The sequence below is a fragment of the Trachypithecus francoisi genome, unplaced genomic scaffold (genome assembly GCF_009764315.1).
Source record: "Trachypithecus francoisi isolate TF-2019V2 unplaced genomic scaffold, Tfra_2.0 Lachesis_group7, whole genome shotgun sequence".
In the NCBI taxonomy this organism is placed as follows: Eukaryota; Metazoa; Chordata; class Mammalia; order Primates; family Cercopithecidae; genus Trachypithecus; species Trachypithecus francoisi.
This window is the reverse complement of record NW_022681472.1, coordinates 29,455,507-29,468,153: the sequence shown is the minus strand read 5'-3', so window position 1 is coordinate 29,468,153 and position 12,647 is coordinate 29,455,507. Positions and strand designations below refer to the sequence as shown.

Sequence of the window (12,647 nt, the reverse complement as noted above, 5' to 3'; positions counted from 1 at the left end):
GGAGGCAGAAGCGGGTGGATCATGAGGTCAGGAGTTCGAGAACAGCCTGGCCAATGTGGTGAAACCCTGTCTCTACTAAAAATACAAAAATTAGCCGGGCGTGGTGGTGGGTGCCTGTAGTCCCAGCTACTCTGGAGGCTGAGGCAGGAGAAGGGCGTGAACCCAGGAGGCGGAGCTTGCAGTGAGCCGAGATCGCACCACTGCACTCCAGCCTGGGCGACAGGGTGAGACTCTGTCTCAAAATAATAATAATAATGAAATAATGATTTCATTTCTTGGGGTAGAGTTTTCCTCTTGGAGTTTCTCAAACTCTTATCTCGGAAGTTCAAAGTTTGTGGTATCCTGCTACATGATTTGCAGATCATGCATCATTACATCAGCTCTTCTTTCTCCCCTTCAGAAGTTACATAATTTTGCTCAACTTGGGTAATAACTCTCTTTTAACTCTTTAGTCAGCTCCTGTAACTTTTTTCTCCAGTTCTAACTCTGCTGTTATAACCTGACACTGAAATGTTCCGTCTTAAAGTCCTACAAAAGCAATATTTTTCTTCACTGTAAGTTGGTTTGTGCACTCTTGGCTTTTTTTCTTTTTTCTTTTTTTTTTTTGAGATGGAGTTTCCCTCTTGTCACCCAGGCTGGAGTGCAGTGGTGAGATCTGGGTTCATGCAACCTCTGCCTTCCGGTTTCAAGCGATTCTCCTGCCTTGGCCCCCCGAGTAGCTGGGATTACAGGTGCCCGCCACCACACCCAGCTCATTTTTGTATTTTTAGTAGAGATGAGGTTTCACCATGTTGGCCAGGCTGATCTCGAACTCCTGACCTCTTGATCCACCCACGTTAGCCTGCCAAAGTTTTGGAATTACAGGCGTGAGCTGCTGCGCCCAGCCCTCTTGGCTTTTTTTGATGTATCTGAATTGTTTCATGTAACCAAGAAATTTCTCATGGTTTTACTAAGAGCCATGTATTCCCCTGCTCAAGCTACTAGTTCTTCTTTATATTTTTCTTTGTTTCTTTTTTTTTTTTTGAGATGGAATCTCACCCTGTCACCCAGGCTGGAGTGCAATGGCGAGACCTCGACTCACTGCAACCTCTGCCTCCTAGGTTTAAACAATTCTCCTGCCTCAGCCTCCTGAGTAGCTGGGATTACAGGTGCCCGCCACCACGCCCAGCTAATTTTTGTATTTTTAGTAAAGATGGGGTTTCACTATGTTGGTCAGGCTGGTCTCGAACTCCTGACCTCAAGTGATCCACCTTCCTCAGCCTCCCAAAATGCTGGGATTACAGGCGTGAGCAACCATGCCTGGCCACATTTTTGTATAATGTGGTGTATACATATAAACTTGGACACATATGTTTTCTGTGTTTGACTGAATTCAAGTATCTTCTCGTCAGGTATGACTTTCAGGTTATTGCAAACTCAGATAAATGAGCTTCCAATAAGGAGAAGCCTTAAAAAACAGAGATTTTACATTTTGTCAAGATAATTTCCTGTTATCTTTATTAGATTTTTTTGAGCTTTGAAAGGGTTAAGAATTTTACATCCACATTATTTTCTGTATTGCTTTTTAAGTCTTTTATATCACTCTGGTTAAATGAATATTATTTCACAATGGCCTGTGGTCATGTTTTCATCAAGTGTTTTGAACCTTTTGAATCCTTGGCAGACTTCTCCAAGATCAAAATTCTAAATTTTCTTTTTGTTCTAGAGTTAACTTTGGCCCTTTCCAGTTGAACCCCTATGAGCTCCTGTGAGTTTTAAATGGCAGTCCCGCTGTGCCTCCTCCCTGCCCTTGCTCCCTCCCAACCCGCGGCTGCCCCAGCTGCCTGCACCCTCGGCAGCACCATGAAAGATCAGGCCTTTGCCACACTGACCACAAATGATGCCTACACCAAAGGTGTCCTGGCCCTGGGCTCATCTCTGAAATAGCACAGGACCACCAAGAGGCTGGTCGTACTCGCCACCTTGCAAGTCTCAGACTCCATGAGAAAAGTTTTAGAGACCGTCTTTGCTGAAGTCATCATGGTAGATGTCTTAGACGGCACGATTATGCTCATCTAATCTTAAAGAAGAGGCCAGAGTTGGCTATCATGCTGACAAAGCTCCACTGCTGGTTGCTTACACAGTATTCAAAATGTATATCTATGGACGCAGATACTTTGGTCCTAGGAAATATTGATGATCTTTTTGAGAGAGAATTGTCAGCAGGACCAGACCCAAGGTGGCCTGACTGCTTCAATTCCAAAGTCTTCATTTATCAGCCTTCAGTTTAAATATATAATCTGCAGTTTCATCTTGCTTCTGAGCAAGGTAGTTTTGATGGTGGGGACCAAGGCTTACTGAACACAGTTTTTTTGTTTTTTCTTTTCTTTTTTTTTTTTTTTTTTGAGACTGAGTGTCACTCTGTCGCCCAGGCTGGAGTGCAATGCCGCAATCTCGGCCTACCGCAACCTCCACCTCCCAGGTTCAACTGATTCTCCTACCTCAGCCTCCCAAGTAGCTAGGATTACAGGCACCTGCCATCATGCACGGCTAATTTTTGAATTTTCTTTTCTTTTTTTTTTTTTTTGAGACGGAGTCTCACTCTGTTGCCCAGGCTGGAGTACAGTGGCGCGATCTTGGCTTACTGCAACCTCCACCCCCTAGGTTCAAGCAATTCTCCTGCCTCAGCCTCCCAAGTAGCTGGGATTACAGGTGCCTGCCACTGCTCCTGGCTAATTTTTGTATTTTTAGTAGAGACGGGGTTTCACCGTCTTGGCCAGGCTGGTCTTGAACTCATGACCTCACAATCCACCCACCTCGGCCTCTCAAAGCACTGGTGTGTCCGGAGTTGGTTTCTGCTCGTGGGTTCGTGGTCTCGCTGACTTTAAGAATGAAGCCGCAGACCTTCGCAGTGAGTGTTACAGCTCTTAAAGATAGCATGAACCCAAAGAGTGAGGGGTAGCAAGGTTTATTGTGAAGATCAAAAGAATAAACTTTCCACGGCATGGAAGAGGACCCGGGTTGCCACTGCTGGCTGGGGTGGCCAGCTTTTATTCTCTTATTATCCCCTCTCATGTTCCATTTCTGTCCTATCAGAGTGCCCTTTTTTCAATCCTCCCCACGACTGACTACTTTTAGAATCCTGCTGATTGGTGCGTTTTACAGAGTGCTGATTGGTGCGTTTTACAGAGCACTGATTGGTGCGTTTTACAATCCTCTTGTAAGACAGGAAAGTTCCCCAAGTCCCCACTTGACCCAGGAAGTCCAGCTGGCCTCACCTCTCAATCCCCCCTCTAAACATGACACCCTAACTGCTATTGGGAATTAGGCAATGACCACTCTAGCTACTTCCTGCTGGATAGGGGCAAAGAAGGGACCCTGCAGTTGTAGTGTCCTCCAGAGAACTCTCTAGGCCAGTCAAAGGGCCAGCAGGTCAGTCCAGGGGTCCTCAGTAGAAGTTGTGAGTTGAGTTCATTTGGGGATCCATTTGTAAGAACATCTGTAGCTTGATGGCCTCAATCCTGGAGGAAACAAATTTGACAAGGAGGTTAAAAATACAGGGCCCGAAGGCAAGTAATAGCAAGAAGGCTGTCACGGGACCTAGAAAGGGGAGAAGCCATGTTGCCCAACTCCAGAGGTTGGTATAAGATTTTGAAAGGCATTGTCTGATTTCAGAAGCCTTTTCCTGTAAACGCCGGGTGGCATCTCCTACTATCCCTGACTGGTTAGTGTAAAAACAACACTCTTCCCCTAAGAAGGTGCAAAGTCCTCCTTTCTCAGCAGTGAGGAGGTCTAGGTCTTGGCGGTTTTGGAGAGTCACTGCTGCCAAAGAGTCTATTTGGGATTGTAGAGTAAGGATAGATTTTGTTATTTCTTGCAAACTGTCTGAGAAATCCTTTGAGAGTGTGGTGAAGTAGATAAACTGGCTATTCTGATTCCTGTAGCAGTGGCCATTCCTAACCCTATAAGTAGGGGAATTAGTTGTATGGCCCTGTGCTGATGGACTTGAGCCTTGAGGGGCACTAATAGGGTCTGATTTCCTGGGGCAATGTCAATGTCAGGACTTAGGAAGACTAAGGTGCAGGTGCCTGTCCAGTTGGTGGGGAGGCAGATATAGGTTGAAGTTCCACATAAGAGGAATATGCCTTGGCTGGTTGTGTATGTTAAAAAGGTGTGTGAGTTTGTTGATTTCATTTTCCCATACTCTTAGAGTACTTGCCAAGGTAGCTCCAGTGAGTGGCTGGAAAGGGGTGTTGGGAGCAAACTGACTGGCTCCCTGTGTTCTATTTTCCCATTGGAAAAAAAAAAAAACTTTTTGTATCTACTAGGAACCATTCAAGAGAGTGATTGAAAGAGGGGATGAGAAGACATTCACTAATGGTGGGGGCGCTGCTGCAGGGGCTCCAGGGGTGAATGGTCATGCAGGGAGTATGTTCACCATTACAAAACCTGGACTGTTTGTTAAGCAGGGAGGTAGTGATGATTTTGGGGGGACCTGAGAAGTGGACAAGCCATCTGAATGGAGCTGTTTGGGTGACTCAGAAGTTACTATGATCAGTTGGGCCTTAAAGTTGTAGGGTATAATTACACTGATGGGATAGTAGGTGCCCTATTTTGTGAGGAGAATTTCAGATTCTCAATAAGGCCATGGGCAAGAGAGTAGGCCATGGGAGATGCATTTCTTGTGTTTCCTTAAGTGCCTCTTGAGTGTTTCATTTGCCTTCTCAACCTTCCCTGAGGATCATGGCCTCCAGACGCAGTGAAGGTGATATTGTATCCCTAGCACCCTGGAAATTCCCTGAGTTATCGTGGCTTTAAAAGCTGGACTGTCACTTTATAAGCTGTGGGGAAGCTTTAAAAGCTGTCACTTTATAAGCTTTGGAGAAGTCCAAATATAGGAATCATTTCATGAATTAGGACTTTAACCACTTCCTGGACTTTAATCACTATCCAATTTGTAAAGATATCAACACAGACCAGCAAGTATTGAACCCCCTTGACTTAGGCCTATCGGTGAAGTCTAACTGCCAGTCGTCTGCCCTATTCTTTGTTCCTCCAGAGGAGCCTTACGATGTACCAAGGGATGATTCCTTTGGCACACCTCACATGCTTTGACTACTTGCTGGATGTTCTTGAGGAGATTTAGCCCTGTAAATAGGGATTTGGCCATTTGATGAGTGTTCTCAATACCCATATGGAAAGTTTGGTGGAGGGTCTTAAGTATTTTCCACTGGCTGGCTTTGGGTATGATCACCTTTCCCTCTTCTGTCGTTAACCACCCAGAGGGGAGAAAACTATGCCGCCGTGAAAGCCCCTGTTCTGTTTCGGTCAGGGAATACTGCAGCTTAATCTCTTGGAGAGGGTTGTTCCATACCAAGGGTCCTTCCATAGGTATTTCTAATGGGAGGTTCCACTTGGCAGCAATTTTGGCCTCAGCGTTGGCCTGACAGTTTCCTTCTGCCTTTTCTCCTTCACCTTTTTGATAGCTTTGGCACTGTAAGACTGCCACCTCCTTGGGTTTTTGCACTACATGCAATAACTCCATGATTTCCTTGTGGTATTTATTGGGGGTTCCCCCAGAGGTTAGGAACTCCCTTTATTTCCATATTGCAGCATGGGCATGTAGGATTAGATAAGCATACTTGCTATCTGTATACATATTTATTCTTTTTTCCTTTCCCAGTTCTAAGGCTCGGGTAAGCACCACTTGTTCTGCTAACTGGGCGCTGGTCCCTGGGGGAAGAGGCTTACTTTCAAGTACTGTTACATCACTAACAATGGCAAAACCTGCCCTTTGTATCCCATTCTCCACAAATGAACTTCTATCAGTATATAGGTTAAGGTCAGGATTAGCTAAGGAGACTTCTAAGAAATCATGTCGGGCGGCCTAAGTCTGGCCTACAATTTGTTTGCAGTCATGCTCGATTGGTTCCCCATCCTCTGGAAGAAAAGTGGCAGGTTGAGGGTTGCACACATGCGTATTTGAAGCACTGGTCCCTCAAGGAGTAGTGCCTTGTATCTAAGCAGGTGGTTGTCTGATAGCCATAAACTTTCTTTGGCACCCAGTATGCCATTTACATCATGAGTAGTCCAGATGGTGAGATCCTTTCCTTGTATTATTTTGACAGCCTCTGACACTAAGATGGCCTCCACCACAACTACCCATAAACTGTGAGGCCAGCCTTTTGCTATTGCATCAGTTTCCTTACTTAGGTATGCCACTGGTTGTGGGGTTCTCCCACGAGTCTGGGTAAGGACTCCAAAAGCTATTCTCACTCTCTCTGTGATGTATAAAGAGAAGTTTTGTCCTGTGGGAAGGCTTAAGGCTGGAGCTTGTACTAAGGCCTGATTTAAGGTTTTGAAGGCTATTTCTGCCTCTGGTTCCCATTCTCCTAGATGAGTATTTGCCCTCTGGGTCTCCTTGATTAGAGTATAGAGTGGCCTGGCCATCTCGTTGTATCCAGGGATCCACAGTTGGCAAAAGCCAGTAATTCCAAGGAACCCCTGAAACTGTTTTAATGTCTTAGGGTGAGGATAAGCCAGTATAGGCTGAATTCATTCTTTGCTGAGGGCCCTGGTTCCTCTGGCTAAGATTAGGCCTAGATATTTGACTTGTAGGGAGATCTGGGTCTTCGATTTAGACATCTTGTACCCCTGATTAGCTAGAAAGTTCAAGAGATCTAGAGTAGCCTGCTGGCATGAGGCTTCCGAACTGGTAGCCAAACGTAAATCATTCACATATGAAAGACCAGAGTGTCTGGACTTGAGAAGCAGCCTAGATCTTGGGCCAGTGCCTGACCAAACAGATGAGGGCTATCCCTAAACCCTTGAGGCAAGACCGTCCACATAAGTTGGGATGTGTGGTCTGAGGGATCCTCAAAGGCAAAGAGAAACTGGAAGTCAAAGTGCAGGGGAATGCAGAAGAAGGCATCCTTGAGGTCCAGAACAGTGAACCATTCTGCTTCCTCTGGTGTTTGAGAGAGCAGGGTATACGAGTTGGGTACAGCTGGATATAGAGGAATTACCCCCTCATCGATGAGACTAAGATCCTGCACTAGTCTCCACTGACCATTCGGTTTTTGTACTCATAAAATTGGGGTGTTGCAGGAACTGTCGCATTTTCCTACTGGGCTTGAACTTTTAAAAGTCTAACAATATCCTGTAATCCTTTATGAGCTTCAGGCCTGAAGGATATTGCCTTTGATAAGGAAAAGTGGTGGGGTTTTAGCCTTATTTGAACTGGGTGGACATTTTTTACCCTTCCAAATTGTCCTTCCAATGCCCAGACTTCAGGGTTGATTCCCTCCTCCAGTAGGGTACAATGAATGGGTAACTTGTCTCCCATATTCATGTAGATAATAGCTCCAGCTTTGGCTACTATTTCCCTCCCTAATAACGGTGTGGGACTTTCAGGCATAACAAGAAAGGCATGTGAAAAGTGCAAAGTCTCCCAGTTACAACTGAGGAGGTGGGAGAAATACTTGGTTACAGGCTGTCCCAGGATTCCTCAGGAAACGGACCATGAGGACAGCTGTCTGGGGCAGGAGATTAACACTGAGAAGGCCGCATCATTGTCCAAGAGGAAGTCAATTTCCTGGCCCTCAATGGTTAAACTTACCCAGGGCTCAGTGAGGGTGATGACATGAGCTGGCGCTTGCACCAGGCACCCTCAGTCCTGTTGTTGGATCATCTGGTTGGGGGCTTCTGGCCCAGAGAACCCTTGTCCTCTGGGTCAGTGTGCCTTCCAGTGATTGCTTTGACATAGTGGACATGGGTGAGGGGGCGGCTTGTTTCTCATCAGAGAATCTTTTTTAAAGGGTCCCTGCAAACCACACTGATAACAAGCTCTACCAGGTGATTGGCCTGCTCCATTTTCTGTCCTATCTGAACCACCAAGGTTTGTTTGTCTGAGGGCCATGACTAAGGCTGCAGCCTTTCTCTGATCTCACTTTTCCTTTTGGGCCTGTTCCTCTAGGTCCCTATTATAGAACACCAAGGTTGCCAGGTTTAATAATGCCTCCAAATTTTGTTCAGGGCCCAGGGCTAGCTTTGGTAGCTTTCTCCAGATATCTGTGACTGATTGGATGATAAACTTATTTTTTAGGATCAATTGACCCTTGAGGGAGTTGGGTGACAGGGGAGTATATTTTCTTAAGGCCTCCCATAGCTGCTTGAGGAAGGCAATAGGATTTTCTTCCTTTTTCTGAGTTATGGTGGACATCATTGAATAATTCATGGGCTTTTTCCTAATTCTCCTTAGTCCTTGTAGAACACAGGTCAACAGATGTTCATGACTCCAGTCCCCATGATCTGAGTCTAGGTCCCAGTGGGGATCCATACTGGGGATGGCTTGCTGACTGGTAGGGAATTTGTCCCTTTCTTCGGCTGTCATTCTATCATTTACTTGACTAAGATACCAAACTCTCGGGCTGCAGCTAAAGCTGCATTCTTTTCATTAAAGGCCAGGGTTTGACCTAACAGTAGCATGATATCTCTCCAAGTGAAGTCAAAGGTCTAGACCCTGTAGGACATCTATATACCTATCAGGATCATTTGAAAACTTCCCAGGTCTACCTTGATCTGCTTTAAATCAGAGAGGGAGAAGGGGACATGTACCTGGGTTGGGCCAAATTTCCCTCCTCCTACAGCTTGAAGGGGACATAACTGATAGCCCGGGGTGGGGGCGGGGAGGTTTGTTTTCCCTTGGAGATTTCTTTGTTTGTTTCCTTCTGGGTGGGGGAGATTAGAGGAGGCTCACCATTAATAGGAAGGGGAGCTGTAGGGAGGCTAGGATGTGGGGGTAAGCTGAGAGGGCCTCCTGTGGGATGTAGATTGCAAGCTTTGCATAGTTGTGGATTACCCTTCAATGAAAAGAAAGCTTGGACATAAGGTATTTCACTCCATTTGCCTTCCCTTTTATAGAAAAGGTCAAGCTGCAGGATAGTATTGTAATTTACACTTCTCTCAGGTGGCCATTTTTCCCCACCAGAGAGAGAATATTGGGGCCAGGCCGTAGTGCAAAAAATAAATAAATAAATAAAATAAGCCATGTCTTTTTCAGGGTTTGTGGGCCAAATTGGTCCCAATGGCTTAGGATGCATTTCAAGGGTGAGCTTGTTGATGCCTGAGTGTTTCCCATCTAAAACAGAAAGAAAAAACTGCCCATGGTTTTGGTCTGTTTCTTCCCCTGCCCAGGAACCCACAACAGTCCCTGGACCCTGCTGTTTGGAATAGCTGCGCTCACTGAAGCAGCAGCGGAAACATTGTTTTCCTCCTAGACCACAAAGAGGACTGAGGAAGGTCAGATTTAGTGGCCCTTACTGATGCATTCTTGAAAACCTGTACCCTTGCCTTTCCTCTTAGACCACAAAGAGAACCAAGAAATGTTGGATTTAGTGGCCCTTACTGACGCATTCTCAAAAACCTGCTAGTTAGAGTCCTAAGTGTTTTCTCCTGTTGGTATTGGGACCATACCCTTGTCCTATAAAGACAATATGCCTCAAAATGGAGTGAAAGGCCATACCTTGAGGGAGGGAAGGGATCTCCAGGGTTGGAAGAGTGACGCCTTTTGTTCTCACTTCTCATCATATGAAGAGGAAGGATATTCCCCCAATTTAGGAGTCTATAATTTCTGAGCCTCCCCATATCCTAGCTTCAGGAATAGCCTTTGTTAGTCTGAGGAGGGATCCTAAAAGGATAGATAGTGTTCCAGATAGTCCACCCGATGGGGCTCCGGTCAAAAATTATGTGTCCCAGGGTGCCTATTTCCCATTGAAGAATTTTGGTTCTTTCTGATTGGTGAGCCCAGGTGCCTAAAGAAGGGAACAGAGTCCTGAAATCTATATTAGAAATCATCCTTATAGGAGAAACTAGGGAGTGGTTTTTAGAAGCAGGACTAGGCTTGGAGAAGAGAGGCGAGAGGAAGTTTGACTGACAGGCATTAGGACCCAGGAGGCAAGGGTCAGGATAAATAGGATAGATAGGCAAGTCTCACTTGGGTGATGTAACTGAGAGCTCCACTCATGGCTGCAAGGACAACCAACTTTTTGTTGGGACCCTGGAGCTGAATGGCTTTCCTCTCTGCTGACCCTTGGCTCAGCCCAGAAGTGCAGGAAAAGCGGAAGCTGGTTCCAGGCAAAGCAACAATCCTGACTCCAAAGAGCCGGGGGTTGTTGGAGAGCCCTTTCCCAGAAAGCCTGAAACCTATGTCTTTAGTCTGGCAGCCACGCTAGTCGCTTTTAACTGGCCAAGAGGTGCCTGGTGTTTAGGTCCCGAATTCTAAGAAAAAATAGGACAGAATAGCAAGTGAAAGGGGTCCGATGGTACTCACCGCATGGCAATATCCTGGACGAGCCCCCAAGATGTGTCCAGAGTTGGTTCCTGCCACTGGCTTCATGGTCTCACTGACTTTAAGAATGAAGCCATGGACCTTTGCGGTGAGTGTTACAACTCTTAAAGATGGCACAGACCCAAAGAGTGAGCAGTAGCAAGGTTTATCGTAAAGAGCAAAAGAACAAGCTTGCGCAGCATGGAAGGGGACCCGAGTGGGTTGCCACTGCTGGCTGGGGTGGCCAGCTTTTATTCACTTATTGTACCCTCCCATGTTCCATTTCTGTCCTATCAGAGTGCCCCTTTTTCAATCCTCCCCGTGATTGGCTACTTTTAGAATCCTGCTGATTGGTGCATTTTACAGAGCGCTGACTGGTGCGTTTTACAGAGTGCTAATTGGTGTATTTTACAGAGTGCTGATTGATGCGTTTTATAGAGCGCTGATTGGTGCATTTTACAATCCTCTTGTAAGACAGAAAAGTTCCCCAAGTCCCCACTCGACCCAGGAAGTCCAGCTGGCTTCCCCTGTCACTGGGATTACAGGCATGAGCCACCATGCCCAGCCAATTTTTGCATTTTTGTAGAGACAGGATTTCATCATGTTGGCCAGGCTGGTCTTGAACTTCTGACCTCAAGTGATCCACCCACCTTGGCCTCCCACAGTGCTGGGATTACAGGCGTGATCCACCACACCCAACCTGAACACATTTTTTAGCAGCTGGGCAACAACGGATATCAGAAAACACTTGCCATTTATTTATAACCTAAGCAGCATCTCTATATACTCCCATCTCCCAGCATTTAAAGTTTTTGGTGTAAGTGCCAAAGTTGTGCATTTCCTGTACGAGTCAAACCATGGAATTATATTTATGATCCCAAAACAAAAAGTGTCAAAAGTGATCCAGAGTTTCTCATCCTGTGGTGGAACATCTTTACCAACAACGTTTTACCTCTGCTTCAACAATTTGGCCTTGTCAAAGACACCTGCTCATATGTAAATATGGAAGATGTCTCAGGAGCCATATCACATCTGTCCATTGGGGAGATCCCAGTTATGGCACAGCCTTTTGTATCCTCAGAAGAACGGAAGGAGTGGTGGGAACAGGGCCAGGCTGATTATATGGGAGCAGATTCCTTTGACAACATAAAGAGGAAACTTGACACTTACCTCCAGTAGAAACACTGCATTTCCTGTAGACGCATCCACTTCACAAGCCTTGTTTCAAATACTAAGTATATAGAGCTGGGCTGAGAAAAGTCTGTTACAGTTGGCAGAGGTTTTCACTAAAATGTAGCAGATGAGAGGTTTTGTAGGACAACAGGTGAGAACTGGGCAAAAGTTGTGAAGCAGCAATTCTGTTATATGGACAGTGTTCTGCTTTTTAATCCTATTTAGCTCATCTCAGAAATTCTAACTTTTGTTGATTGCCAACAATCAACTCAAGGGAAACTCCATATTAAGCTGTTAAGATGACTATTATCAGTTCTTAAAATCTGCAGAGTGTGGTTCCAAATCACTCACTCCCTTTGGAAGCAGACATGGCATTTATCCTTTGCTTGCTTGCTGGTTGTACCTACTTTTCATTAGACCTGCATATTAGAATTGCCCAATGCTGCCAGAGTGAGTAATTGTAATTCTGCTTTCAGGTAAATATAGCCTATATTAACACTGTTGAGTGATTCAAAAACATTATCAACAAATAGTATTCACTCATTTTATTTCCTGGTCTTAGTTTCTGAAGATGTTCACCAGTTTTCTATGTACAGTAAGACACCATGCTAAAATGCTTTTGTTCAGTTCTGTATATTTGAAAATAGCAAATTCAGTTCTCTGATGGTTACCTGCAGTGGCACCCTGTATGAAAAATGAAGAAAAATAAAATAAAGGATATGTCTCTCATTTTGTAGAGATGCTAAATAATTACGCTTGTTTGATGTATTAAATGTATAGAAAGTCATTATTACTGTCAAATAATAAGTCATACTAGGTTTTTTTTCTGTTACATTTATGGGTATATTATTGATATAAAATTTCTAGAGTAATATAGAATTCTTAAAAATCTAGTATATTATCAGTCATGATTTTGGTTATTAGATTGTATGTCTCAAAAATAAATACATTTACTTGTCAATTGCTGATTATAATAAATGTTCATCAGATTTTAAACATGGCTAATTTGTCTCTATCATCCAGGGTTTTCATTTTTCTCTAGTGGCATCTAATCAGATTCATGGAAAAGATTCTAACACGTACTCCTAAAACAAGTTTCTAATAACTTTAAGAACAATAGACTAAAAGTTTTCCAAAACTCTGATAAATTCAAAAAACTGCTAATTAA

General features: G+C 44.7%; 1 pseudogene; it reads left to right on the top strand.

The window, feature by feature from the left end:
* The first annotated feature begins 1,715 nt into the window (after positions 1–1,715).
* On the top strand, positions 1,716–12,166 carry LOC117079376 (annotated as a pseudogene).
* The last annotated feature ends 481 nt before the right edge of the window (positions 12,167–12,647 follow it).